General features: G+C 47.6%; 2 pseudogenes; both read right to left on the bottom strand.

Moving 5' to 3' along the window:
• Window positions 1–1,017: 1,017 nt before the first annotated feature.
• Window positions 1,018–1,852, bottom strand: LOC123057131 (cytosolic sulfotransferase 17-like; annotated as a pseudogene).
• A 14,435-nt stretch (window positions 1,853–16,287) lies between these two features.
• LOC123057129 (disease resistance protein RGA5-like) lies at window positions 16,288–17,300 on the bottom strand (annotated as a pseudogene).
• Between the last annotated feature and the right edge of the window lie 8,949 nt (window positions 17,301–26,249).

The raw sequence follows: 26,249 nt of genomic DNA, 5'->3' as shown, positions 1-26,249 counted from the left end.
CTCCACTACCTTGGCATTTCTCGTTTGGGTATGTCGCATTGACATGGCAATGTCATTGAGGCCAAAGTTGTGGGTTACATTAAATTCTTCCATTAAAGTGGTGGCATCATCATTCAATTGCTCACTACAAAAGCAAAAGGAACCTAGCAATTAATATCAAATCATGCATCACTCTCTAAAGTAATTGCAAACCAAAAAGGAAAAAAAAACTCTCGAGCATATCCTCAAGAACATTGGCCTCGCTCGTGGTCTGGTCCGGATCCAAGCCATCCTCGAAAACCGGAGGTGAAAAGGGTGGTGGCATGGCAGCAGGAGACCATGTCGTGTTGTCCTTCGCCTTAGCCGACGTTGCCGTTTGTCAGCCGGCTCGAGAAAGGGTGATAGGTAGGTTGCGGTTGTGTAAGTGACAATAGTCATCGACGACGAACCTTTGTCGATGAAGTAAATCCCTTGTCGTCATCGTTTCGGTGTTGTGGCACCAAATTCTTCGTCGGTGATAGGTCTCTGGCACCGGCGGGGGTGGCCCAGGGTGCAACGGGGGAGTGTCTTTATGTTCCGCCGGTCATCGGGCCCGAGGACGACCAGTGTCGCGGTAAGGGGCGGCAGCGTCGGTGTTGGGCAGGAAAGCTGAGGCCGAGCGGGAGGGTGCGGAACTTTTCTTGAGAACGCCTACAGCTAGACTAAAACTAGGAGACTGGGAGATTTTTTTTGGGGGGGGGGATTTAAGGAAATTTTAATTTTAGGGGATCTGCTAGCAACCACTCTTGTAGTAGTTTATTGGTTGAGCTGGGCGATCAGTTTTTTGGGACCATGAGGTGTTACGGTCCCCATAGCAGTTGCCATCAACTCGCATCACCTTTTGCACAAAAGTTTTGCTCGTATCTCAAAAGGCAACATAGTCAACAAGGGAAAACAAAAGGTTAACAAAACATCATGTACATAGTCTTTCACATTATTATTGAGAACACACATTTTGGTTGCACAAGCATGCACATAGTTCAACATGACACCGAGATGTCAAAATGTGAGACCTGATCCTCTCAGCTTCTCCTCAACAATGACATCCAGCTTCTTTGACATCTCTTCCGTCAAGTGGTTTGCCCAGTCACCGACCTTTCCGGCCCTAAAGTAGGAAGAGTTCTCCATTGGCACCCCACCAATCCTATCATTACTCCCGATGAGTTGACCGGCATGCTCCTGAGCGTATCGAAGCTACACAGGTGCACGACACCCTCTACCACTCCACATCTCATCTCCTCCTCGGTGAAGGGGACACCGAGGAACTTGGCGAGCATCTTGACGTGCTTGACCGGTTCGGCCCTCATCTCCTCATACTTCAAGAAAAGAACTTTGTCACTCTCTGCTATGCTTTTCTTCCAGAACTCAAGGTTGTGCTTCCAGATAGGCCCGTACAGGGATAGCCCCTCGGAAACGAATCAAATGCTCTATCAATGGTGTACTCCGTGTGTACCTTGCTGGAGAACTGCCACAGGGACACGAACACATCCTTGGGATCGCGGAATAGGTACACAACACGGCAACTTAGGCTGGACATGCACGGAGGTAGCAGTGTGATCGGCATGTGGGTGGCGAGGAGCCTCGGGGAGGCGAGCTTCTCGAGGTCGGCGATAGGGTGGAGCTGGCGGTAGGGCATCTCGAGGAATGGCACGAGGTCCTGAGGGTGGCGGGTGAGCAGCGGGTGGGTGTCATTGGTGGCGGCGTGGTCGAAGCGGTTTGTAATGGTAAAGGCAAGGGCCTTGAGCCAGGTGGTGCCGCACTTCGGGAACGTGGCGAGGAGGGTGTCGTCGGGGCGAGCCTTGAAGTGCTCTTGCACCAACTTGACGCTTTGCATGGCCCGGGGTCGCAGCCAGCAGCCTTGATACATGACATAGACTCCTCGCGCCTCCGCAACAAGGCTCTCTCTCATCCTTTCGTAGTGGTGGAGTGTTGTAACACCCAGGATGTAACTTTCCCAATTTGTACTCCAACTCTTGCCGTTTCCGGCGTTAAGTTATTTTATTTTCTCGGGTTTGGGTCTTTGTCTCCGTGTGTTGTTATTGTTGTCATGCATGTCATATCATGTCATCATGTGCATTGCATTTGCATACGTGTTCATCTCATGCATTTGAGCATTTTCCCCGTTGTCCGTTTTGCATTCCGGCGCTACGTTCTCCTACGGTGGTCTTTTCTAGCTTTCTTTCGTGTGTGGGGATTAAACATTTCCGGATTGGACCGAGACTTGCCAAGCGGCCTTGGTTTACTACCGGTAGACCGCCTGTCAAGTTTCGTATCATTTGGGCTTCGTTTGATACTCCAACGGTTAACCGAGGGACCGAAAAGGCCTCGTGTGTGTTGCAGCCCAACCCCCCTCCAATTTGGCCCAAAACCCACCTAAACCCTCTCCATCATCTAGAGCGTTCGATCACGATCGCGTGGCCGAAAACCGCACCTCATTTGGACTCTCCTAGCTCCCTCTATGCCTATATATAGACCCCTTCCCTGAAATCCGGATCCCCCTCGTCCAAAACCCTAAAAAATCGCCTCTGCGCCGGCCGGACACGTCCGTCCGGGCCGGACACGTCCGCCGCCGACCCCTCGCCCAATCGCTGCGCGGCACGTCACCGGGCCGCGCCCCACTTCACCGCGCCGCCGCTGAAGCCCGCAGGGCCCGCGGGGAGCCCTCCCCGGCCCGCGCGCCCGCAGCCGCCAGCGCCGCCCCGCGCCTCCTCGCCCCCGACGCCGGTGCCGGCGCCCGCCACTCCGCCGCCACCTTGTCAAGTCCGGCCGCCCGCCGCCTTCACGCCATCGCCGCCCGGCGACGCCGCCGCCATCGCCGGCCACCGCGGTGCTCGCCGCCCCGGCAACCGCCGCCCCACGCCCGTCCTCTTCTCCGGCAAGCCCCCAGCGCCCTCGAGCTCTTCTCCGGCGAAGATTTCGGCGGACCTCGGTTTCCGTGCACTGGATCCAGATCTGAAAATATCTCCTCGGGTTGACTTTTTCTCTCGAAATCCTAATCCATATGCCCATGTTTATAGCCTCGTAACTTTGCATCCGTAGCTCCGATTCATGCATATATCATATCAAAATGTTCGCCTCAGAGAGTACATCATTTCATTCCATTGCATCATTTTCATTTGAGTTCATCTTGATGCCCGAAATGCTGCTAGAAGTGGGCTACTTGAGATAATTGTCAGATCTGCTGCTCCATTTAGATATTTGTCATTTTTGCCATGATTATTGTGTGCATGATATGCCCTGATGCTCTACATGTGTTTTGTTGAGGGTTTTTGCCATCTTTCCAGAGGTGCACCCATGTATTTTTGTGATGTGTGTGGTGACTAGCACAAGCTTGCAAAGTGGTGCACTTGGTAATTCTGTTTTCAGGGACTTAGCATTTCCACTAAGTCCTTGATCAGTTTATCTCATGTTGTCATATGTTCATGTTGTTTCCTAGTGATCCGTGCCTCTTTTGAGGATGATCAGTAAGGATGTTTTCTTAATATTGTAGTGCTCTATCCATCCATGGCTTTGTTTGCATTTATGGAGCACCCTAGCTTGAGTCAATCGAGCTCTACTTTTACTACTTTGTGAATCTGGGCAGATTGTCAACTTGTTTGCAATTTTGCCGATGCTGTTGTAGTAGATCCGTGCATGCTATTCTATTGTTCTTGCCATGTCTAGCTTGCATTTTGTGTGTTCTTGATAGATGTATGCTTAGCTTATCATGACTTGCTCCGTTTTGAGTGCATCGAGCTCGTAAACATGCCTACTTGAGTTATGTTTCAGCATGTGTCAGTTTTCATTAAGTCTGAAAACTGATTATGTTTTTGCTATGTTCGCATGCTTGCAATTGTATTTTCTGATCCCTTTGGGCTCAAGGTCACTAAGGGACTTTTGTTAAGCTCTTTGAGAAGCTCCATGCCATGCTTTACTTTGCCATGTTCAGGTCCTGTAGCATATAGTTTTGTTGCTCCGAAGTGTGCTACCTGATCTGAGATTCCAGACAAGTGTTAATTTCAGTAAGTCTGAGATCTGTTTTCCATATGCATTTTTGCCATGCTTGTTTGAACCTGTTAATGGATGATTTGGCCGTAGCTCAGTGCTAGACTTTTGTCAAGCATCTTGAATGCATCCCTGCCATGTATTTTGTTGTCATGTTTGGGTGCTGTAGCATGTTCATCTCATTGCATTTAGATGGCTACTTGCTGTAAATCGTAGAACATGGCCATATTTGAATCGCTTGCCATTTCCAAACCGTAACTCCGATTCCGACGTTCTTTATATCGTTTTCAAGCAATTTCATCTCATCTTTCCAGTGGCACACTTGGATTTCCAAGTTGAGGCCAGGTTCTTGCATTCCCTGTCACATCTTGCATATGCATCCCGCATCGCATCCCGCATAGCATACCATCTTCGCATCATGTTGTTTGAGTTGCACGTGGTTGATTTGTGTCCTTGTTGCTTGTTTGTCTTGTTTGGGTAGAGCCGGGAGACGAGTTCGCTAACGAGGAGCCTGTTGAGTTTTCTTTCAAGGATCCAGTCAACTCTGACAACTGTGCAGGCAAGATGATCATACCCTCGAAATCACTACTATCTTTGCTATGCTAGTTTGCTCGCTCTTTTGCTATGCCAATGCTACGATGCCTACCACTTGCTTTCAAGCCTCCCAAATTGTCATGTCAAACCTCTAACCCACCATGTCCTAGCAAACCGTTGATTGGCTATGTTACCGCTTTGCTCAGCCCCTCTTATAGTGTTGCTAGTTGTAGGTGAAGATCGGAGGCTGTTCCTTGTTGGAACATTTATTTACTTGTTGGGATATCATTATATTATCTTGTTATCTTAATGCATCTATATACTTGGTAAAGGGTGGAAGGCTCGGCTTCTCGCCTAGTGTTTTGTTCCACTCTTGCCGCCCTAGTTTCCTTCATATCGGTGTTATGTTCCCGGATTTTGCGTTCCTTACGCGGTTGGGTTATAATGGGAACCCCTTGATAGTTCGCCTTGTTTAAAGCTTTTCCAGCAATGCCCAACATTGGTTTTACCATTTGCCACCTAGCCTCTTTTTCCCTTGGGTTTCCGGAGCCCGAGGGTCATCTTATTTTAGCCCCCCTGGGCCAGTGCTCCTCTGAGTGTTGGTCCAAACTTGAGTCATGTGCAGCGCCCCCTCGGGGAAACTCGAGGTTTGGTTTTAGTTGTATGGAGAGCTCATCTGAGTGTGCCCTAAGAACGAGATATGTGCAGCTCCTATCGGGATTTGTCGGCACATTCGGGCGGTGTTGCTGGTCTTGTTTTAACCTGTCGAAGTGTCTTGAAGAACCGAGATACCGAGTCTGATTGGAACGTCTTGGGAGGAGGTCTATTCCTTCGTTGACCATGAGAGCTTGTCATGGGCTAAGTTGGGACTCCCCTGCAGGGATTTGAACTTTCGAAAGCCGTGCCCGCGGTTATGGGCGTATGGGAATTTGTTAATGTCCGGTTGTAGATAACTTGAACCTTAACTTAATTAAAATGAATCAACTGAGTGTGTTACCGTGATGGCCTCTTCTCGGCGGAGTCCGGGAAGTGGACACAGTGTTGGAGTAATGTTTGCGCAGGTTGCTCTCTAGTTTCTCGCTCGCGCTTTGCCTCCTCTTCTCGCTCTCTTTTGCGAATAAGTTAGCCACCATATTTGCTAGTCGCTTGCTGCTGCTCCACATATATATTTACCTTGCCTTACCTATAAGCTTAAATTGTCTTGATCGCGAGGGTGCGAGATTGCTGAGTCCCTGTGGCTCACAGATTACTATTACACCAAATGCAGGGCCTGATGATTCCGCTCCAGGAGACGCACTTGAGCTCAAGTGGGAGTTCGATGAGGACTCTCAACGTTACTATGTTTCCTTTCCTGATGATCAGTAGTGGTGCCCAGTTGGGGGTGATTGGGACCGTGTCGCATGTTGGGTTATCTTTTATTTTGGTGTCGTAGTCGGGCCATGAGTGTTTGGATGATGTATTGTTATTTATGTACTTGATTGACGTGGCGAGTGTAAGCCAACTATGTTATCTCCCCTTTTATTATCATATTACATGGGATGTTGTGAAGATTGCCTAACTTGCGACATATGCATTCAATGCGATTATGCCTCTAAGTCGTGCCTCGACACGTGGGAGATATAGTCGCATCGAGGGTGTTACAAGTTGGTAATCAGAGCCTTCCCCGACCTTAGGAGCCCCATTGCTTGATCATTTTTAGCGGCCGAGTTGTGTCTAGAAAAATGTTTTGAGTCATTTAGGAATTATATATCGGAGAGCTTAGGAATTCTTTTTACGTCCCAGTCTCCTCATTGCTCTGGTAAGGCATCCTGACGTAGAGTTTTGACTCTTCTCTTCTCAAATTTCACTAAAAAAATTTAGGATCACGCGGGTATCTTGGAATCGTTCCGATGGTTTTATGATGAGAACATTGTCTTGGTGCGTCCTGTCAGGGGTTTAGTGGAAGTGTCCCGGGGAGTTGAGCTCTGAGGTGTTGTCGTCATAATTTTATCGTTGCAGTTCTGGAATACCTGAGTTTAGTACACCGACATCGAAGATCTCTTTTATGTAGTTCGTTGGTGAGATAACCTCGACGCCGCCCAGTACTGGGGCGGGAATTCGGGAGTATCGCCATAACTTGTATGACGGATGCTTTTTGAAGGTTGAGGTAGATGGTTTCCGAAGTTTTTCTTGGTTATGTGTTGAAGGATGGATACAGCTGGATGTAGGATTTGCTAGAATTGGGTGAGATATTATGCTTCCCCTGTATCCCCAACACCTGATTGCATAACCGGAAAGGTTCGGGAGTTTCATAGGTGGGAATTCTAGTAGCTCTAGTTCTTCTTCCACGGATATTGGTTTGAGATTGGGATTTCTTACCGATTATTCGTTCTTGATCCGTACCTTGTTGATTTATTTCTCTATCTTAATTCTAAGTGGCTTCTCAATTTATGGATATGTGACCATTTCAAGAGGAATGCATTCGTTAATTTTGTTCGAATGTGAAGACTATAGGTTGCAATTTTCATTCTGTTGGATTCAGCTTCAATATTTGTCTATCAATGTGCTAATGGATGTCAACCTCTTGAGGATGGCTCCTCCAACACGCACGACTCCGAATCCTGATCCGCCACCACCTCCACCTCCTCCGGAGGCATGGCAAGCTGTGATGGCCGCAACCAATGCAAACACACAGTTGATCATGCAAATTCTTCAAGAGCGCAATCAAGGCAACCAAGGGAACCAAGGCAACAATCAGAATCACTTTGCTACACTCAACCAGTTCCTTGCTAACGGGCCAAAGACTTTCAGCAATTGTGTTGAGGCAACCGATGCTGACGATTGGCTTGTGGATCTGTGCAAGCATTTCGAGTGCAGTAACGTCAGGCCTGAGGACTTTGTCAAGTTCGCTTCCTTCCAACTCAAAGATCAAGTTGTAGAATGGTTCCAGCAGTACAAGGACTCCAGAGGTGGACGTGTTATCACTTGGGATGATTTCCGTCGAGATTTTAGAGCTCATCATATTCCTCAGAGCGTGGTTGAAAGCAAGCGTGAGGAATTCCGCAACCTGAAGCAAGGCTCTTTGTCTGTCTATGACTACAACAAGTTGTTTCAGAAGCTCGCCCGCTTTGCCAAGCAGGACGTACCTGATGAGAAGAGCATGATATACCAGTTCAGGGGTGGTCTCAAAGAAGAAATTCAGCTAGCTCTTGTCCTCTTCGAGCCCTTGGGATTTGATGAGTTCTACAACATGGCACTGAAGCAAGAGGCTGCTCAGTTGAGGTGTGATGCTTCCAAGAAGCGAGTCAGAGATGTTACTCCTTCTTCCTCTACTCAAGTGGCCAAGCAGCAGAAGTATTGGCTTCCTCCTCCTCCGTTTCGTCAGCCGTATCAGTAGAAGAGCAAAGGTGGCAGTGGATCTTCCCACCCACCCAACCCTGGCTTTCAAAACAAGACTTCGTCTCAAGCTCCAAGATCGAGTGCTCTGTACCACCGTCCGCTTTCAGAGGTCACGTGCAACAAGTGCCAATAGAAGGGTCAATATGCCAACAAGTGTTTCAACCAGAGGCGTCTTCCTCCTCCTCCTCCTGTCAGATCGGCAAGTACAGCTGTGGTCAAGCATAATCCCATGCACGCCAAGGTCAACTTGATGAACGCAGCTCAGGTAGAGGACTCGTCAGATGTGATCATGGGTAACCTTCCTGTTAACGATGTTCCTGCAAAAGTTCTTTTTGACACTGGTGCATCACATTGCTTCATTTCCAAACCTTTTGCATCAAAGTATGAGTGCGACTATCAGTATCTGCAAAATTCTTTGCAAATCGTGTCACCGGGCAAGCAAATGACAGCTAATTTCTGCGTCCCGGATATTACTATCAAGTTGGGCAACTACAAATTTCTAGCTTCTCCTATTGTTCTGGGCGACTCAGATATTGATCTTATTCTCGGAATGGATTGGCTTTCTAAGCACAAGGCACATCTTGATTGTGCTGCCAGGCAGATTCAATTGACTCATTCGTCTGAGGAGGTAATTGTCTTTGCCGCTCGTGATGATACCATCCGTCTGTTTTCTTTCAATGAGAAGGGTGAATTGGATGCCATCTCTCAAATTCTAGTCATTTGCAAATATCAAGACGTCTTTCCAGAAGAGCTTCTAGGAATGCCTCCGCACCGGCCAGTTGAATTCGTTATTGATCTTGAGCCCGGCACGGAACCTGTGTGCAAGCGTCCTTACAAGCTCGGACCTGAAGAGTTGAAGGAGCTGAAGAAGCAACTCGATATTCAAGAGAAAATGGGTCTCATCCGGCCTAGTTCTTCTCCGTGGGGTTGTGGTGTTCTTTTTGTGAAGAAGAAGGATGGAACGGACCGACTTTGTGTTGATTACCGTCCATTGAACAAGAAGACCATCAAGAACAAATACCCACTTCCCAACATCAATGAGCTGTTCGAACAACTCAAAGGTGCCCAAGTATTCTCCAAGCTTGATCTCCGTATGGGTTATCATCAGATTCGAATCCGTGAGCAAGATATTCCCAAGACGGCTTTCAGGACAAGCTTTGGTTCATATGAATACACTGTCATGTCTTTTGATCTCATCAATGCTCCTCCGACTTTCTATCGCATGATGAACTTCATCTTCAACGCCTACACCAATGACTTCGTTTTGGTCTATCTCGATGACATTCTGGTTTTCTCGAAGAACAAGGAAGATCATGCCAAGCACTTGCGTTTGGTTCTTGATAAGCTCAGAGAACATCAGTTCTACGCCAAGTTCTCCAAGTGCGAATTTTGGCTCGATGAGGTTCTTTATCTTGGTCATATCATCTCTGCCAAGGGCATTGCCGTGAATCCTGAGAAGGTGTCTGCAATTGTGAATTGGGAACCTCCTCAGAACGTGAAGCAACTCCATAGCTTCCTCGGTCTCGCAAGCTATTGCCGAAGATTCGTTGAAAACTTTTCTAAGATCGCGAAGCCTCTCTCAAATATTCTCCAGAAGCACGTCAAGTACGTTTGGTCTCCGGAGTGTGACATTGCTTTCAACACTTTGAAAGAGAAATTGACCACTGCTCCAGTTCTGACTCCGCCTGATGAATCCAAGCCGTACGAGGTCTTTTGTGATGCCTCTCTCCAAGGTCTTGGCGCAGTGTTGATGCAAGAGAAGAAAGTTGTTGCTTATACCTCTCGCCAGTTGAAGCCTAATGAGAAGAACTACCCCACTCAAGATCTCGAGTTGGCGGTAGTTGTGCATGCTTTTTTGACTTGGAGACATCTTCTATTGGGAAGAAAAGTGGACATTTTCACTGATCACAAGAGTCTCAAGTACATCTTCACTCAGCCTAATCTCAACCTCAGGCAAACTCGATGGGTCAAAATGATTCAAGAGTATAATCCGAGTATTGAGTATACTCCGGGCAAGGCCAATGTGATTGCTGACGGATTGAGCAGAAAGGCTTACTGCAACAGTCTGATTCTCAAGCCTTATCAACCCGAGCTTTGTGAAGCTTTTCGCAAACTTAATCTGCAAGTTGTTCCTCAAGGTTTCCTCGCCAACCTTCAAGTCTCTCCTACCTTGGAAGACCAGATTCGCCAAGCCCAGCTTCTTGATGCTATAGTGAAAAAGGTGAAGATTGGGATTGCCAAGAGTCAACCCAAGTACAAGTGCTACCGCCTTGATGACAAGGATACTCTCTTCTTCGAGGATCGTATTGTTGTACCCAAAGGTGACCTCCGTAAAGTGATCATGAACGAGGCTCACAATTCTCTCCTCTCCATCCACCCTGGGAGCACGAAGATGTATCAGGACCTCAAGCAGGCTTATTGGTGGACTTGAATGAAGCGCGAGATCGCTCAATTCGTGAATGAATGTGATGTCTGCAGAAGAGTGAAGGCAGAACACCAAAGGCCAGCTGGTCTCCTCCAACCTCTTGCCATTCCAGAATGGAAGTTTGACCACATTGAGATGGACTTCGTGACTGGGTTTCCAAAGTCCAAGCGTGGCAATGATGCTATATTCGTTGTCATCGACAAACTCACCAAAGTGGCTCACTTTCTGCCTATCAAAGAGTCGATCACTGCAGCTCAATTGGCGGAACTCTATACCTCTCGGATTGTCTCTCTGCACGGTATTCCACAAGTGATCTCTTCAGACCGTGGTAGCATCTTTACCTCAAAGTTTTGGGATTCTTTTCAGAAGGCCATGGGCACCAACATCCGCTTCAACACAGCTTTCCATCCTCAAACTAGCGGTCAAGTCGAGCGTGTCAACCAGATTCTTGAAGATATGCTCAAGGCTTGTGTGATCTCCTTCGGCATGAAGTGGGAGGATTGTCTTCCTTATGCTGAATTCTCCTACAACAACGGTTTTCAAGCAAGTTCGGGCAAGGCCCCATTTGAAATTATGTATGGCAGGAAGTGTCGTACCCCTCTCAACTGGTCTGAAACCGGTGAACGTCAGCTTTTGGTTAATGACTTAATCACAGAGGCAGAGGAAATATGCAAAGTCATTCGTGATAACCTCAAAGCAGCCCAATCCCGCCAGAAGAGCTACTATGATAGTAAGCACCGTGATTTGGCTTTCGAGATCGGAGATCATGTTTACCTCCGCGTCTCTCCTATGAAAGGTACTCATCGCTTCGGTATCAAAGGGAAGCTTGCCCCTAGATACGTGGGACCTTTCAAGATTGTCAGCAAGAGAGGGGACCTCGCCTATCAACTCGAGCTTCCTTTAAACTTTGCAAATGTGCATGACATGTTCCATGTATCTCAGCTTCGAAAGTGCTTCAAGACTCCTGACCGCACCGTCAATTTCGAGGACAATGAGCTCCAAGAAGATCTCTCTTATCGTGAGCACCCAACTGCTATTCTTGAAGAGACTGAACGCAAGACTCGTAACAAGTCAATCAAATTTCTCAAAGTCAAGTGGTCACACCATTCCGACCGTGAAGCTACCTGGGAACGCGGGGATCACCTCCGTTCTGAGTACCCGGCGTTCTTTCAGTCCTAGATCTCGGGACGAGATCCTTTCGTAGTGGTGGAGTGTTGTAACACCCAGGATGTAACTTTCCCAATTTGTACTCCAACTCTTGCCATTTCCGGTGTTAAGTTATTTTATTTTCTCGGGTTCGGGTCTTTGTCTCTGTGTGTTGTTATCGTTGTCATGCATCTCATATCATGTCATCATGTGCATTGCATTTGCATACGTGTTCATCTCATGCATTCGAGCATTTTCCCCGTTGTCTGTTTTGCATTCCGGCGCTTCGTTCTCCTCCGGTGGTCTTTTCTAGCTTTCTTTCGTGTGTGGGGATTAAACATTTCCGGATTGGACCGAGACTTGCCAAGCGGCCTTGGTTTACTACCGGTAGACCGCCTGTCAAGTTTCGTATCATTTGGACTTCGTTTGATACTCCAACGGTTAACCGAGGGACCGAAAAGGCCTCGTGTGTGTTGCAGCCCAACCCCCCTCCAATTTGGCCCAAAACCCACATAAACCCTCTCCATCATCTAGAGCGTTCGATCACGATCGCGTGGCCGAAAACCGCACCTCATTTGGACTCTCCTAGCTCCCTCTATGCCTATATATAGACCCTTTCCCCGAAATCCGGATCCCCCTCGTCCAAAACCCTAAAAAAATCGCCTCTGCGCTGGCCGGACACGTCCGTCCGGGCCGGACATGTCCGCCGCCGACCCCTCGCCCAATCGCTGCGCGGCATGTCACCGGGCCGCACCCCACTTCACCGCGCTGCCGCCGAAGCCCGCAGGGCCCGCGGGGAGCCCTCCCCGGCCCGCGCGCCCGCAGCCGCCAGCGCCGCCCCGCGCCTCCTCGCCCCCGACGCCGGTGCCGACGCCCGCCGCTCCGCCGCCACCTCGTCAAGTCCGTCCGCCCGCCACCTTCGCGCCATCGCCGCCCGGCGACGCCGCCGCCATCGCCGGCCACCGCGGTGCTTGCCGCCCCGGCAACCGCCGCCCCACGCCCGTCCTCTTCTTCGGCAAGCCCCCGGCACCCTCGAGCTCTACTCCGGCGAAGATTTCGGCGGACCTCAGTTTCCATGCACTGGATCCAGATCTGAAAATATCTCCTCAGGTTGACTTTTTCTCTCGAAACCCTAATCCATATGCCCATGTTCATAGCCTCGTAACTTTGCATCCGTAGCTCCGATTCATGCATATAGCATATCAAAATGTTCGTCTCAATGAGTACATCATTTCATTCCATTGCATCATTTTCATTTGAGTTCATCTTGATGCCCGAAATGCTGCTAGAAGAGGGCTACTTGAGATAATTGTCAGATCTGCTGCTCCATTTAGATGTTTGTCATTTTTGCCATGATTATTGTGTGCATGATATGCCCTGATGCTCTACATGTGTTTTGTTGAGGGCTTTTGCCATCTTTCCAGAGGTGCAACCCATGTATTTTTGTGATGTGTGTGGTGACTAGCACAAGCTTGCAAAGTGGTGCACTTGGTAATTCTGTTTTCAGGGACTTAGCATTTCCACTAAGTCCTTGATCTGTTTATCTCATGTTGTCATATGTTCATGTTGTTTCCTAGTGATCCATGCCTCTTTTGAGGATGATCAGTAAGGATATTTTATTAATATTGTAGTGCTCTATCCATCCATGTCTTTGTTTGCATTTTTGGAGCACCATAGCTTGAGTCAATCAAGCTCTACTTTTACTACTTTATGAATCTGGGCAGATTGTCAACTTGTTTGCAATTTTGCCGATGATGTTGTAGTAGATCCGTGCATGCTATTCTATTGTTCTTGCCATGTCTAGCTTGCATTTTGTGTGTTCTTGATAGATGTATGCTTAGCTTATCATGACTTGCTCCGTTTTGAGTGCATCGAGCTCGTAAACATGCTGTTTCAGCATGTGTCAGTTTTCACTAAGTCTGAAAACTGATTATGTTTTTGCTATGTTTGCATGCTTGCAATTGTATTTTCTGATCCCTTTTGGCTCAAGGTCACTAAGGGAATTTTGTTAAGCTCTTTGAGAAGCTCCATGTCATGCTTTACTTTGCCATGTTCAGGTCCTGTAGCATATAGTTTTGTTACTCCAAAGTGTGCTACCTGATCTGAGGTTCCAGACAAGTGTTAATTTCACTAAGTCTGAGACATGTTTTTCATATGCATTTTTGCCATGCTTGTTTGAACCTGTTAATGGATGATTTGGCCGTAGCTCAGTGCTAGACTTTTGTCAAGCATCTTGAATGCATCCCTGCCATGTATTTTGTTGTCATATTTGGGTGATGTAGCATGTTCATCTCATTGCATTTAGATGGCTACTTGCTGTAAATCACAGAACGTGGCCATATTTGAATCGCTTCCATTTTCAGACCGTAACTCCGATTCTGGCGTTCTTTATATCGTTTTCAAGCAATTTCATCTCATATTTCCAGTGGCACACTTGGATTTACATGTTGAGGCCAGGTTCTTGCATTCCCTGTCACATCTTGCATATGCATCCCGCATCGCATCCCGCATAGGATACCATCTTCGCATCATGTTGTTTGAGTTGCACGTGGTTCATTTGTGTCCGTGTTGCTTGTTTGTCTTGTTTGGGTAGAGCCGGAAGACGAGTTCGCTAACGAGGAGCCCGTTGAGTTTGCTTTCGAGGATCCAGTCAACTCTGACAACTGTGCAGGCAAGATGATCATACCCTCGAAATCACTACTATCTTTGCTATGCTAGTTTGCTTGCTCTTTTGCTATGCCAATGCTACGAAGCCTACCACTTGCTTTCAAGCCTCCCAAATTGCCATGTCAAACCTCTAACCCACCATGTCCTAGCAAACCGTTGATTGGCTATGTTACCGCTTTGCTCAGCCCCTCTTATAGTGTTGCTAGTTGTAGGTGAAGATCGGAGGCTGTTCCTTGTTGGAACATTTATTTACTTGTTGGGATATCATTATATTATCTTGTTATCTTAATGCATCTATATACTTGGTAAAGGGTGGAAGGCTCGGCCTCTCGCCTAGTGTTTTGTTCCACTCTTTCCGCCCTAGTTTCCGTCATATCGGTGTTATGTTCCCGGATTTTGCGTTCCTTACGCGGTTGGGTTATAATGGGAACCCCTTGATAGTTCGCCTTGTTTAAAACTTTTCCAGCAATGCCCAACATTGGTTTTACCATTTGCCACCTAGCCACTTTTTCCCTTGGGTTTCCGGAGCCCGAGGGTCATCTTATTTTAGCCCCCCTGGGCCAGTGCTCCTCTGAGTGTTGGTCCAAACTTGAGTCATGTGCAGCGCCCCCTCGGGGAAACTCGAGGTTTGGTTTTAGTTGTATGGAGAGCTCATCTGAGTGTGCCCTAAGAACGAGATATGTGCATCTCCTATCGAAATTTGTCGGCACATTCGGGCGGTGTTGCTGGTCTTGTTTTAACCTGTTGAAGTGTCTTGAAGAACCGAGATACCGAGTCTGATCGGAACGTCTTGGGAGGAGGTCTATTCCTTCGTTGACCATGAGAGCTTGTCATGGGCTAAGTTGGGACTCCCCTGCAGGGATTTGAACTTTCGAAAGCCGTGCCCGCGGTTATGGGCGTATGGGAATTTGTTAATGTCCAGTTGTAGATAACTTGAATCTTAACTTAATTAAAATGAATCAACTGAGTGTGTTACCGTGATGGCCTCTTCTCGGCGGAGTCCGGGAAGTGGACACGGTGTTGGAGTAATGTTTGCGCAGGTTGCTCTCTAGTTTCTCGCTCGCGCTTTGCCTCCTCTTCTCGCTCTTTTTTGCGAATAAGTTAGCCACCATATTTGCTAGTTGCTTGCTGCTGCTCCACATATATATTTACCTTGCCTTACCTATAAGCTTAAATAGTCTTGATCGCAAGGGTGTGAGATTGCTGAGTCCCTGTGGCTCACAGATTACTATTACACCAGATGCATGGCCTGATGATTCCGCTCCAGGAGACGCACTTGAGCTCAAGTGGGAGTTCGACGAGGACTCTCAACGTTACTATGTTTCCTTTCCTGATGATCAGTAGTGGTGCCCAGTTGGGAGTGATTGGGACCGTGTCGCATGTTGGGTTATCTTTTATTTTGGCGCCGTAGTCGGGCCATGAGTGTTTGGATGATGTATTGTTATTTATGTACTTGATTGACGTGCGAGTGTAAGCCAACTATGTTATCTCCCCTTTTATTATCATATTACATGGGATATTGTGAAGATTGCCTAACTTGCGACATATGCCTTCAATGCGATTATGCCTCTAAGTCGTGCCTCGACACGTGGGAGATATAGTCGCATCGAGGGTGTTACAGGGGGGGACGAGGACGCCTCCGACGCTGAGCCTCCACCGTCCCAGCGCGCGCATGTCGGGAGGCGCCGGGTAGTTGGCTTCGTGTAGGAGATGGGCTTCCCACTCGTGCAGAGAGCGGCGGCCGAAGCCATTCGCCGCCGCCCCGTCGCGGGGAACCTTTCGCCCATCGTCTACGATTGCTCGCCGGCGGTGAACGGGGAGGGAGAGGAAAGAGGGCTCGTCAGCAGTGGCTTTGCACGAGGAGAGAGGGGCTGCGGGCAGGTGTGTCCATCGGTGAGGGAGGCGCTGCTTTATATAGCGGCCGGGGGGTGGCGCCGTGTGTACGCGTGGCGGGGATGGGGCGCGTCGCCGCATAACGCCGCCGGTGAGGAATCAATGGAAGGCTGACTGGCAGCAACCTTGACATTGATTTCGCGCAAAAAACGATTGCCTCGGCGCCACCGCCCCCCCCCCCCCACCACCCCCACCCCCAGCACGCCGGGTTCTGCCTGGGTCCGCCGGCGCCAGTTTTGGCCCTAACTGGCGAAAACTGAGCTCCTGACGGCGTGACTGGGTGATTTTTTGGGCGCCGGCGCCGAAAAAGGGGCCTGTTGGGGTGTAGCTGGAGATGCTCTCAGTTGAAGATCCCTTAGATTTGTTAGCTCGCCCAAAGCTCGAAGCCTATCCATGGGACACCCTGCAACATCCAAGGCACGCAGAGTGCGGAGAGCTCTCATGTTACCCATTCCGTCAGGCAGCTCAGCATTGCCTGGAACAATCAGATGCGACAGGACTGCAACTCGAAGACATCCGACGGAACATGAAGCAGGTTGCCATTCAGTTCCAGTGTCTTCAGATGTTTCAGTGTTCGTATTTGATCAGGCAGTTTGAAGGAATTACCTCTGATCCTCAAATATCTCAGTAAAAAGAGTCTGCACATGCCAGTCAGGTCACATGAAATATTCCTAGAAAAGCTAGCTTCAAGATCCATAACTCGGACGAGTTCAAACTTCCGTATACATGGTATGTCTTGAACAATGCCTGAAAAGATGAGCGATCGAGTTTGCTTGAGTTCCATGCTTCCCAGAACATTGTCATCTTCTGCATTGCTGAAGTGAAGGGAGAGGCGACGAATTTCCAAAGCTCCAGGCCTGGCCTTCAGGTCATTTGTTGTAGTGATGAAGTTCTCCTGCCTGGACTTTGAGGTAATAAGCTCTAGCATTAGATCATGCACCCGGACAGACATCAACTCCCCACCCTCACCGAAAGACGCAGGTTGAATCATACTCCTATTGATGAGTTCAGTTAAATAGCCTTCAGCAATATCCTCTAGATCTTGACTAGGTATTTCCATGACGAAGCCTTCTGCGATCCATCGCCTCAACAAATGGTCCTTCCTAATGATAGAATCCTCAGGAAATGAAACAAGATAAAGCATGCATGTCTTAAGATCATGAGGGAGATCATTATAGCTAAGGTTTAGGACATGGTTCATCCATCTGAAAGCAGGGTTCTCCTCCAACATGGAACCTAAAGAACTTAATATCATCTCCCATTTTGTCCTTAGCATAACTGCTTGACTAGCCAACAGGCTAGCTATGCTTATTGTGGCCAAAGGAACACCTCCACATTTCCTAAAAATTTCCTCTGAAATTTTCTCAAAATGCTCAGGACAGGTATCTTCTGTACCAAAAACTCTCCTGAAAAATAATCTTCTTGAGTCTTGGTTGTTGAGATGTTCAATCTTATAAATATGGTCATGGCGACGATTGCAACAAGCAGCAGCTACATTCTCAATTTGAGTAGTCGTTATAATTCTACTGCCAAGATCATTCTGTGGAACCATGTACTGAATACTATTCCAAGCTTCTGTACTCCATATATCGTCAATCACAATAAGGTACCTGAGACAATTTTATGAAAACAAGTATTTGTCATATTCTCAAATAGTATCAGAATGGTGCTGGAGAGAAACTATCTGCCAAGCTGGTACTACCTAGGCAAGCTCTGTAAAAAAATGTTAAATACTTCTCAGGAACTAATGAGCTTGGAGGGGGGAAATCATTGCCCTCCATAATTTAGTTTTAATGAGCCACTCTTAATTATCTGTGAAACCAAACAATATTTTCTGAAACTATTGGATTTGCTGTTGTTACTGGACATCATTATTCAACCTTTATTGTTTCATTATGACGCCATATAGGAAGAAACATATCATTCAGATGCTATACATCGATAAACATGAAGAATGCAGTCATAATAACTAGTTCTTGCTAGGTAAAAATGAACAGTTCTTGCAATGTGGGATGTGATTAGCAAACTGGACTTGTTTGACATGCCTTTTGCTTAATTTGTATATCGGTCTGCTAGAAAATTGTATGTTCAAATTTTGGAATTTTGTGAAAATAACTAAAACAAATGAGCTAGCAAGTAGGGAGTTCTAGCAGAGCATGACTCAGGGAGCAGGAAATTAGCAAAGGTGTGGTGTTGGCAACTAGGTATTTGGTCCAACTGATGCTTGGTACAGTAGGGGAAGACTCGGACTCGGAGATGTCTCGAACTTTTTTGAAAAAAGGAGATGTCTCGAATTAGCTCGCTTCATTTTCTATTTGTCCGGAAGTTAGCCAACAAGGAGACTTCGTTTTATCTCACCTTCTAATAATCTCTATTACTATTATATACTACTCCTTATGTCCCAAAATAAGTGTCTCAACTTTAGTACAAATTTGTACTCTTATTTTGGAACGGAAGGAGTATATTATATTGTTCAGTGTTCCTGCTCATGCTTATGCTTACAAAACAAGGTCTATGTCAAATGTTCCCAAAATTCTTCCTACTGAACGTTTTAACCAGGTTTCTTGAAGACAGGCTAAATGAAAGGAAGTGTCACCTCTTGTGTCGCAAGCATTCCGTGACCTTGCGAATCAATTGTTCTTTCTCCCATGTTTCTGATCGGCGAAACCAATCTTCCGGTAAACTTCCATGACAAGAGTTGTCTTCCCTAACCCTCCAGATGAGAGGAGTGTTTCTGGACCATGGCTCACTCGAACCTATGCTCGGCACCGTCCGATCTAGCAGAGCTCACATGTGGATCCGGGCCCTGTCACTATTCAAATTTCTTTGATCTCGTATTGTTTACTTTAATGCCTTTCTCCTTCATGGTTGACTAGGCCTGCACAAGCTACATATTTTTATGAACATGGTGGGCTGGCTCACCTCCCCATGTTACTGTAGCACAGGAGCCCAAGCCTATAATTTCAAAACAATGATATTCTGTTTGAGGCCTGTTGGCACTGTTCATCTCCCCTCACCATATTTCTGTGCTGAGTATGAGTGCCTACAGCAGAAACTTCTAGCTTCGTATTATGAAACATGCTACAAGCAATTCTCAAAAAAGAAAAAGGAAAAAGAAACATGCTACACGCATTTGTCTCACATTCAAGATTAAGGAAATGTCACATTGGTTTTGTATTTACAAAATAGTTTTAAATATTATGGTGTCCACCTTGGATTTTGTATGGTGATTTTTCTTTACTTTATGTGAACTGAAATGCTTTCCCTGTCATAATTCCGGTTCCAAAAATAAATGGCGCACTGCTTCAGACTTTCCTTAAATGTTGGCATATCTTGACATGCAGACATGCAGTTCTGGCACCAACAATACAGTAATCTTTGTCTCTCGACAAAACCAAATGCATAGCACACCCAAAGACAAGCCGCACTCGTGGCTAGATTTTCTTTTTGCTGAGAAATCAAAATTTGGCCTCGCTTCTATAAGAAAGAACCTGAACCCACTTAATATACGGCGTAATACAGTCTATTCTTGCTTTTGCGAATGTCTTTAAAAGGATAGCAGTTTCTAAACTGGAGTATTTGTATATCATATATGACAGTACAAGATCATTTTCAATGTCAAAATCATCATTATTGGTAGCTGGCCCGCATAGCGAGGGATTAAACAATTATAAATAGAGCAGGTGCATGGGAGACATCCCAGGCAAGTGCACTAATTTATTCTCTACATTGCTAGCATTCAGTAGGTTTATTAGCATGCGTAGGCCTTGTAACCCATCTCTTGATTGTTCCCGCCATGCTTTACTGAACCCGCCATGCACAGATCCCTGTAGAAACTATAGTGAGATGTGTGGTGCTGAGCATAGGTGCGGCTGGACCATGGTTCTATGCAAAATTTCTGCCCTCCAGATCCAACAACGGACACCGCCTTCAGCTCCTTCTCCTTGTCATCCAAGAGGCGGATAATCTTGTCCCTTGGCCTCTCGATCCCCACGAGACCCCCGACCTCGCCGTAGAGCGCGGACAGCCGAGCGTCCACCGAGGAGGACTCCGGCCGCCTGCCCATGGAGGCCGCGGGACCGGGATCGCCATGGCCGAGACTGTACCTTTTGGTGCGCTCGGCCTCCTCGACGACGCGAGCTTCGAGGGCCTCGACCCGCTTGCCGATCTGGTGGCGCGCCCGAAGCTGCCCGAGCTTGTCCGCGACGCCGCGCATGAACTCTTCGTCGGCGTCGCCGCGGCCGAGGTGGCGGATGAAGACGTCGATACAGTCCTCTCGATCCACTTCCCCCGCGTCGCCCGAGCGGGCGACTCGGGGGCGAAACCCTCGCGCCGCCTCGGTCCCCTTCCTCCTGTCCTCTCTCCCCCGCCGCCGCCGGCAACTGCCGCCGGGCTTGGCCCGCGCGGTGGTAGGCGGCGGCAGGGCTTCCCCGCGCGCCATCTGTTGCTCTTCCCCGTCGCCCCTGCCCTCATGGTCGCTGCTTCCGGTCCTCCCCCGAGACCTTCCCGGCGGCGACGCCCTCCCCTGCTGCTGGCCTGCCGCGGTGCCTGCTGTGGCCGCCGGTGTTGGCCTGGGTCCGTCTTCTCAGCGATTTGGCTCCTGCTGCTGCTCCACCCGCCTGATCTGGAGTTGGTGGGGGCCCCGGTGGCGGCGGGCCTTTCGATCTGGCTACCTCACGCCGGGACAGGGTTGTGGCCTTGCTCCTGCTCAGGCCATCGCATCCGCCCCTGTGTCGCCGGATCTGGCGCCCCGGCGGGTGTTGACCAATTTTCCGGCCGGATCTGCGTGGGGAGGCGGTTGCAGGCGCCTCCTCTTTCTTCATGGTGCTCGGAGGTGGCTGCGGTAGTGCTCCTGGTGGTGGTGGTCGGCGTGGTGACTAGCTCGGATGGGATGTGCGTGGTGGGTGGATGCCGGGGCGGCGGCCCCGGACTTGGTGGACGGCGTCGGCTTTGCGGCGAGCGGCGTCGGTGGGTGTTGTACTGTGTCCTTGGCCGCGCGGGCGGCGAGGATGCGGTGTCCATGCACCGTGGTGTGCTTGGCTCTCCGCGGCCTTGTGCTCCGGTGCGTCGACGACCGCTGTCCCTTCCCGAGTCTGTGCACTCCTGGTCAGATCCGGCCCTGTCGACCTCTTTGGCCTAGGGGTAGGGCGTTGCGGAGGGCGACCGGGGGAAACCCTTGGCTTGCGGCGGAGGCCACGACGTTGGCGACGCCTTTGGCGCCGGTTCCCTCCTTTGAGGCTTCGTCGAGGTCCCCTCCTACCTCCTACCATCACACTCTGCTTTGGGTGAAAATCCTGTCCCCTTTGTGGACGGCGGCGTCGATGCTCGTCGCTACCCTTCTTGGAGGCGTCGTCTTGGGGACGCAGGTGTGAGGTTGGCACTCGGCTGCAGGGATTGGGACAACTGATGGTGTTCGTGCTCTTCTTCGTCTTCGCCGACGATATGATCTTCTACGCCGGTCTTCGTCGTACGGTGCCGTGTTTCTGCTTGCGCTTGTGCAGCCTGGCTGTGGAAGACTATGCTTATGCCCGCGGCGCTCCGATCTCCTTCCCGTGCCAACCCTGTCGTCGTTGTTCATCCGAGCTCATGGTGAGCGCTTTGCCTTCCGACGGTCCGGCGCCCTTCGAGCCAGGGCGAGAGGGTAGTGGCCCTCTTCGGAGGCAGACGGATGGCAGGGCGACCGTGTTCCGGTCCTGTGAAGTGGAATTTGAGGATGCCCTCCGATGTTGGCGACTCCTTCTTCAACTTTCTTGTGTTGCTTGCTTGGTTGTCTGGTTGTAAGCTGCTCCAGCTCCTTGTATCTTGCGCCGTTTTCTTTTTCCTGTTGTATGGTACTGCCCTTGTAATCCTGGCCGGTTGATGGCTTTGTTAATTCAAAGTCGGTCTAGGTTCGGGCCTTCCTCGGGCGCGGCTTAGTCTTTTCTCTAAAAAAAGACGTCGATACAGTCCTCGAAGCTGCACGACGGGTCCCTCACCCCGCTCCCCCGCTCCGACGCCTGGGCGTCGATCTCTGCGTTGTCTGCGGGCGGTCCTGCAGTAGGGACTTTTTCAAATTATTTTTCTTTTCCCTTTTAGTTTTTTCTACTTTAAATAATTTGGGAATTTTAAAAATCGAAATTAAAAAAATGAGAATTTTAAAATAAAATTTTTGTGGACTCAAAAATTATTCATGATTTCATAAATAAAAGTGTTTGCGTATACAAAAAATGTTTGGGAAACAAAAAAATGTTCATGATTTTTTAAAAAATTCATGTACTAAAAAATACTAATGAAATTGAATAAAATTTCGCCAATTCAGAAAAAAATCATGAACAGAAAAATATAGTAAAAATTCAAAAACTGTTCGTGACTTACAAAATAGTTTGTTCATTCATAAAATGTTCGCTGGTTTAAAAAATGATCATGCATTTTGAAAAATATTCGTTAAATAAAAAAATATGTTCGTGAATTTTAAAAATTGTTCCACCAATTTCCAAAACGATGTTCGTCCATTCTAGAAATGTTCGCCGATTCAAGAGAATTGTTAAAAAAATGTTTACAATTTTAAAAAAAGTTTGCACATAGTACAAAATGTTCATGAATTTAAAAAATAATCTATATTTAAGAAAAAATTCGAAAATTTGTAAACATGTTCTTGAATGTGAAAAATATTCATAATTTCAAATATGTTCAGAAGTTTAAGAAAATGTTCGAGATTTCACGATATTGAGAGTGATAGTGTATCTCGATGATGCAGCAAAATGTGATCTTGGCCATTGAAGATTATGATTTTTTATTCTCCCATTGCAACACATGGGCCCTTTTGCTAGTAGAATATGATGAGAGAAACCGTGTTGAGCTGCTCCATCTCCACCAGTAGAAGACAATGTTTTTTTAGAAACTAGTAAATGTGTACTATGCAATGCACGTTAATATCAGGCAAACGAGTAATTGCACGTAGATATTACATAGAAAATCAATTGCACTTTAATATTAGGTAGGATATCAATTACAAGTTAATTGCATGGATAGTCCATATTTGGTATTACGATATTAATTACGCACTAAACATGTAGCGTTCGCCATTGGAGCAATATAGGTCCTCGGGTTGACAATGTTTGATGTCTGGGATTTGTCGGATCTATCCCCTTTGGGTCTTTTTATAGAGAATATAGATATAGATATAGATATAGATAGGACGTGGAGTATGTAATCTCAAGCTTAAATGCTCCCTGATGAACAGTAGAATAAAAAAATAGTAAAATAAAAAATGGATTTTTTTTGTGCCAAACTTTGACAAATGTTTTGTGTTCCTGAGGAATTCATCATGAAATAACATTCTTGGAAGTCTTAGCAAAAAAAACTGATGCTCCAAAAATGCTATTTACGAAAGAATTTTGGAGTACTGATTTTGTTTTTTTTTCATAATTTGCATAAATGTCATTTCATGATGAAAATTTTGAAGCACTCAAAACATTTTTCAGACTTTGCACCAAAATTTCATAATTTTGAATTTTCGTTATCTTCATATTTTTACTGTTCATCTCGAGCTCAAATGAGCTCGGGAGTAGAAGGGGACTTTCGATATGGATAGAACTTTCCTTGTCGGTTTCCAGGTTAGAGCATCTACCATCACAACTCTCAAATGTGACCTCCTGTACATTAGCACATGGCCGTCCCTCAAATGTTCGCGTCCACAGTCGTATCTCTCATACCAAAACCCTAGGTTCCATACAATCTGCATGCAATGTTAAAAATAACATACATAGTTCATCTAGATTGACGCACATAACATAAGGGATTTCTCATACATGTCATTGGACTGCCAAAAATGGGCATGTTTTACTAGTTATGAATATGACTATGGAGGAAGTTCACCCACAGCATCCCTTGCATTTGCACTTGCCATCTTCGTCGCGGAAGTAGCGGTCAAAGACACGATAGGGGTTGAGCGGATCCGCTCACTATCGAAGTTGTCTGGTGTGTCACCGACCTCCTCCTCCTCTTTGGGGTGCAGGCCGGCGAGGGCAGGGACTGCCTAGGTTTGCTTCAATGCAAGGGCACGTGACGTTTGATCTTGCTGCTTCACCGGGATGTGGGCACTAAGGGCCTCTGTGGGCTTGTCCAACACTACGTGCAAGTCGGCCCCCGCGACGCAACACAACTTCTCCCTCGCACGGTGGGTACACCGCTCCTCGACCCTGAACCGGTCACCACAACTGGGGCATCCGATGCATCTGTGGTCATGTCGTCCGGTAACATTGATGCTGGGCTCAGAGCCTGATGTTGCGGGGACAAGGCTCCGCCATAGTGATTGTGCTGCCATCTCGGGGTTGTCTAGTTGGGTGCGCTAGTACCTCCATCCAGTGCTCATTGCCTCAGGTTCCTCCGTGGTCACGCGCCTCAAGCCATCAGCGCCATCGGACCCAAGCCCCACTTGCACGAACGCAATGGGTTCCCACCAGAGCGACTCTGACGATGGAGGTGGGGTTTCCTTCGGTGACCAACAGAGAGCCAGCCGTATAGCTAGCTCCTCCTTGTCCCCCCATGGGACGAGATCCCAGTCAACGGATCCGGAGTTTGTCAGAGTAAAATCCATTGTCTACCATGCCGGAGAAGGCTAGAGATCGTCAGTGAGGAGCTGGAGGGTGGAGTGGAGTGGCTAGAGTTTGGTCTAATATGCGGATAGGGACCTATATTTGTGGGTCGGTGAAAGCACAAGTGCTCCCTGCCTGGTTTTGGTAATTAATGTCAACATATCTCTTGTTGGACTAATATTTTTATCTAGTATATTTCAGATAAGTTCAACAAATGGAGTGGCGTGGACAAGAGAATATGGAACCTCTGCAAGATGCTAAGAACAAAGGATTGGCTCAACCTCAAAAGCTCAAGACTCTACATTTTCATTTTAGTGATCCAAGATCACATTGAGTCCATAGGAAAGCCAATACTATTAAAAGGGGATGAGGTGTTGCTCAATGGCTTGCTTGCTCAAAGTGCTTAGTGATATGCTCCAAAGCCCTCAACCACTTTCTCATATCCACATATGTCCCAAATCAAAAGTCAAACTCGGCCCCATCGAAATATTCTATCTGGCGCTGCCGAGTTCACTTGACATAGCCACTGCCAGAAACCCTAATCAATTTGGTCTCACCGATGGGATCTCAGTCTCACCGAGATGGGCTCGCAAACTCTTTGTTACCTGTTGTAATTATTTCGGTCCCACCGAGATAATCAATCGATCCCACCGAGTTTGCCTGACCAACTCTCTGTTTTGCTTATTACCAAAATCGGTCCCACCGAGTTTGTGTAATCGATCAAACCGAGACGAGGTTTTACCCTAACCCTAGCACATCGGTTCCACCGAGTTGATCATATCAGTCCCACCAAAATGCCTAACGGTCACATTTTGAACTGAATCGGTCTGACCGAGTTTTCTGATTCGGTCCCATCGAGTTTGGTAAATTGTGTGTAACGGTTAGATTTTGTGTGGAGGCTATATATACCCCTCCATCCTTCCTTCATTAGTAAGGAGAGCCGTCAGAACGTGGCTACACTTCAGCATTCATTTTCTGAGAGAGAACCATCTACTCATGTGTTGAGACCAAGATATTCCATTCCAACCATTTGAATCTTGATCTCTAGCCTTCCCCAAGTTGCTTTCCACTCAAGTCATCTTTCCACCAAATCCAAATCTATGAGAGAGAGTTGAGTGTTGGGGACACTATCATTTGAAGCATAAGAGCAAGGAGTTCATCATCAACACACGTTTACTACCTTTTGGAGAGTGGTGTCTCCTAGATTGGTTAGGTATCACTTGGGAGCCTCCATCAAGATTGTGGAGTTGAACCAATGAGTTTGTATGGGCAAGGAGATCGCCTACTTCGTGAAGATCTACCCTAGTGAGGCAAGTCCTTCATGGGCGATGGCCATGGTGGGATAGATAAGGTTGCTTCTTCGTGGACCCTTCGTGGGTGGAGCCCTCCATGGACTCGTGCAACCATTACCCTTTGTGGGTTGAAGTCTCCATCAACGTGGATGTACGATAGCACCACCTATCCGAACCACGCCAAAAATCTCCGAGTCTCCAATTGCGTTTGCACACTCCAATCCCATCCCTTTACTTTCTTGCAAATTGCATGCTTTACTTTCCGCTGCTCATATGTTGTTGCCATGCTTGCTTGAATGTATTGTGAATGGTTAAACTTGTGCTAACACTCCACCT

This window comes from Triticum aestivum, chromosome 3A (genome assembly GCF_018294505.1).
Source record: "Triticum aestivum cultivar Chinese Spring chromosome 3A, IWGSC CS RefSeq v2.1, whole genome shotgun sequence".
NCBI lineage: Eukaryota > Viridiplantae > Streptophyta > Magnoliopsida > Poales > Poaceae > Triticum > Triticum aestivum.
This window is presented reverse-complemented; position numbering and strand designations above follow the sequence as displayed.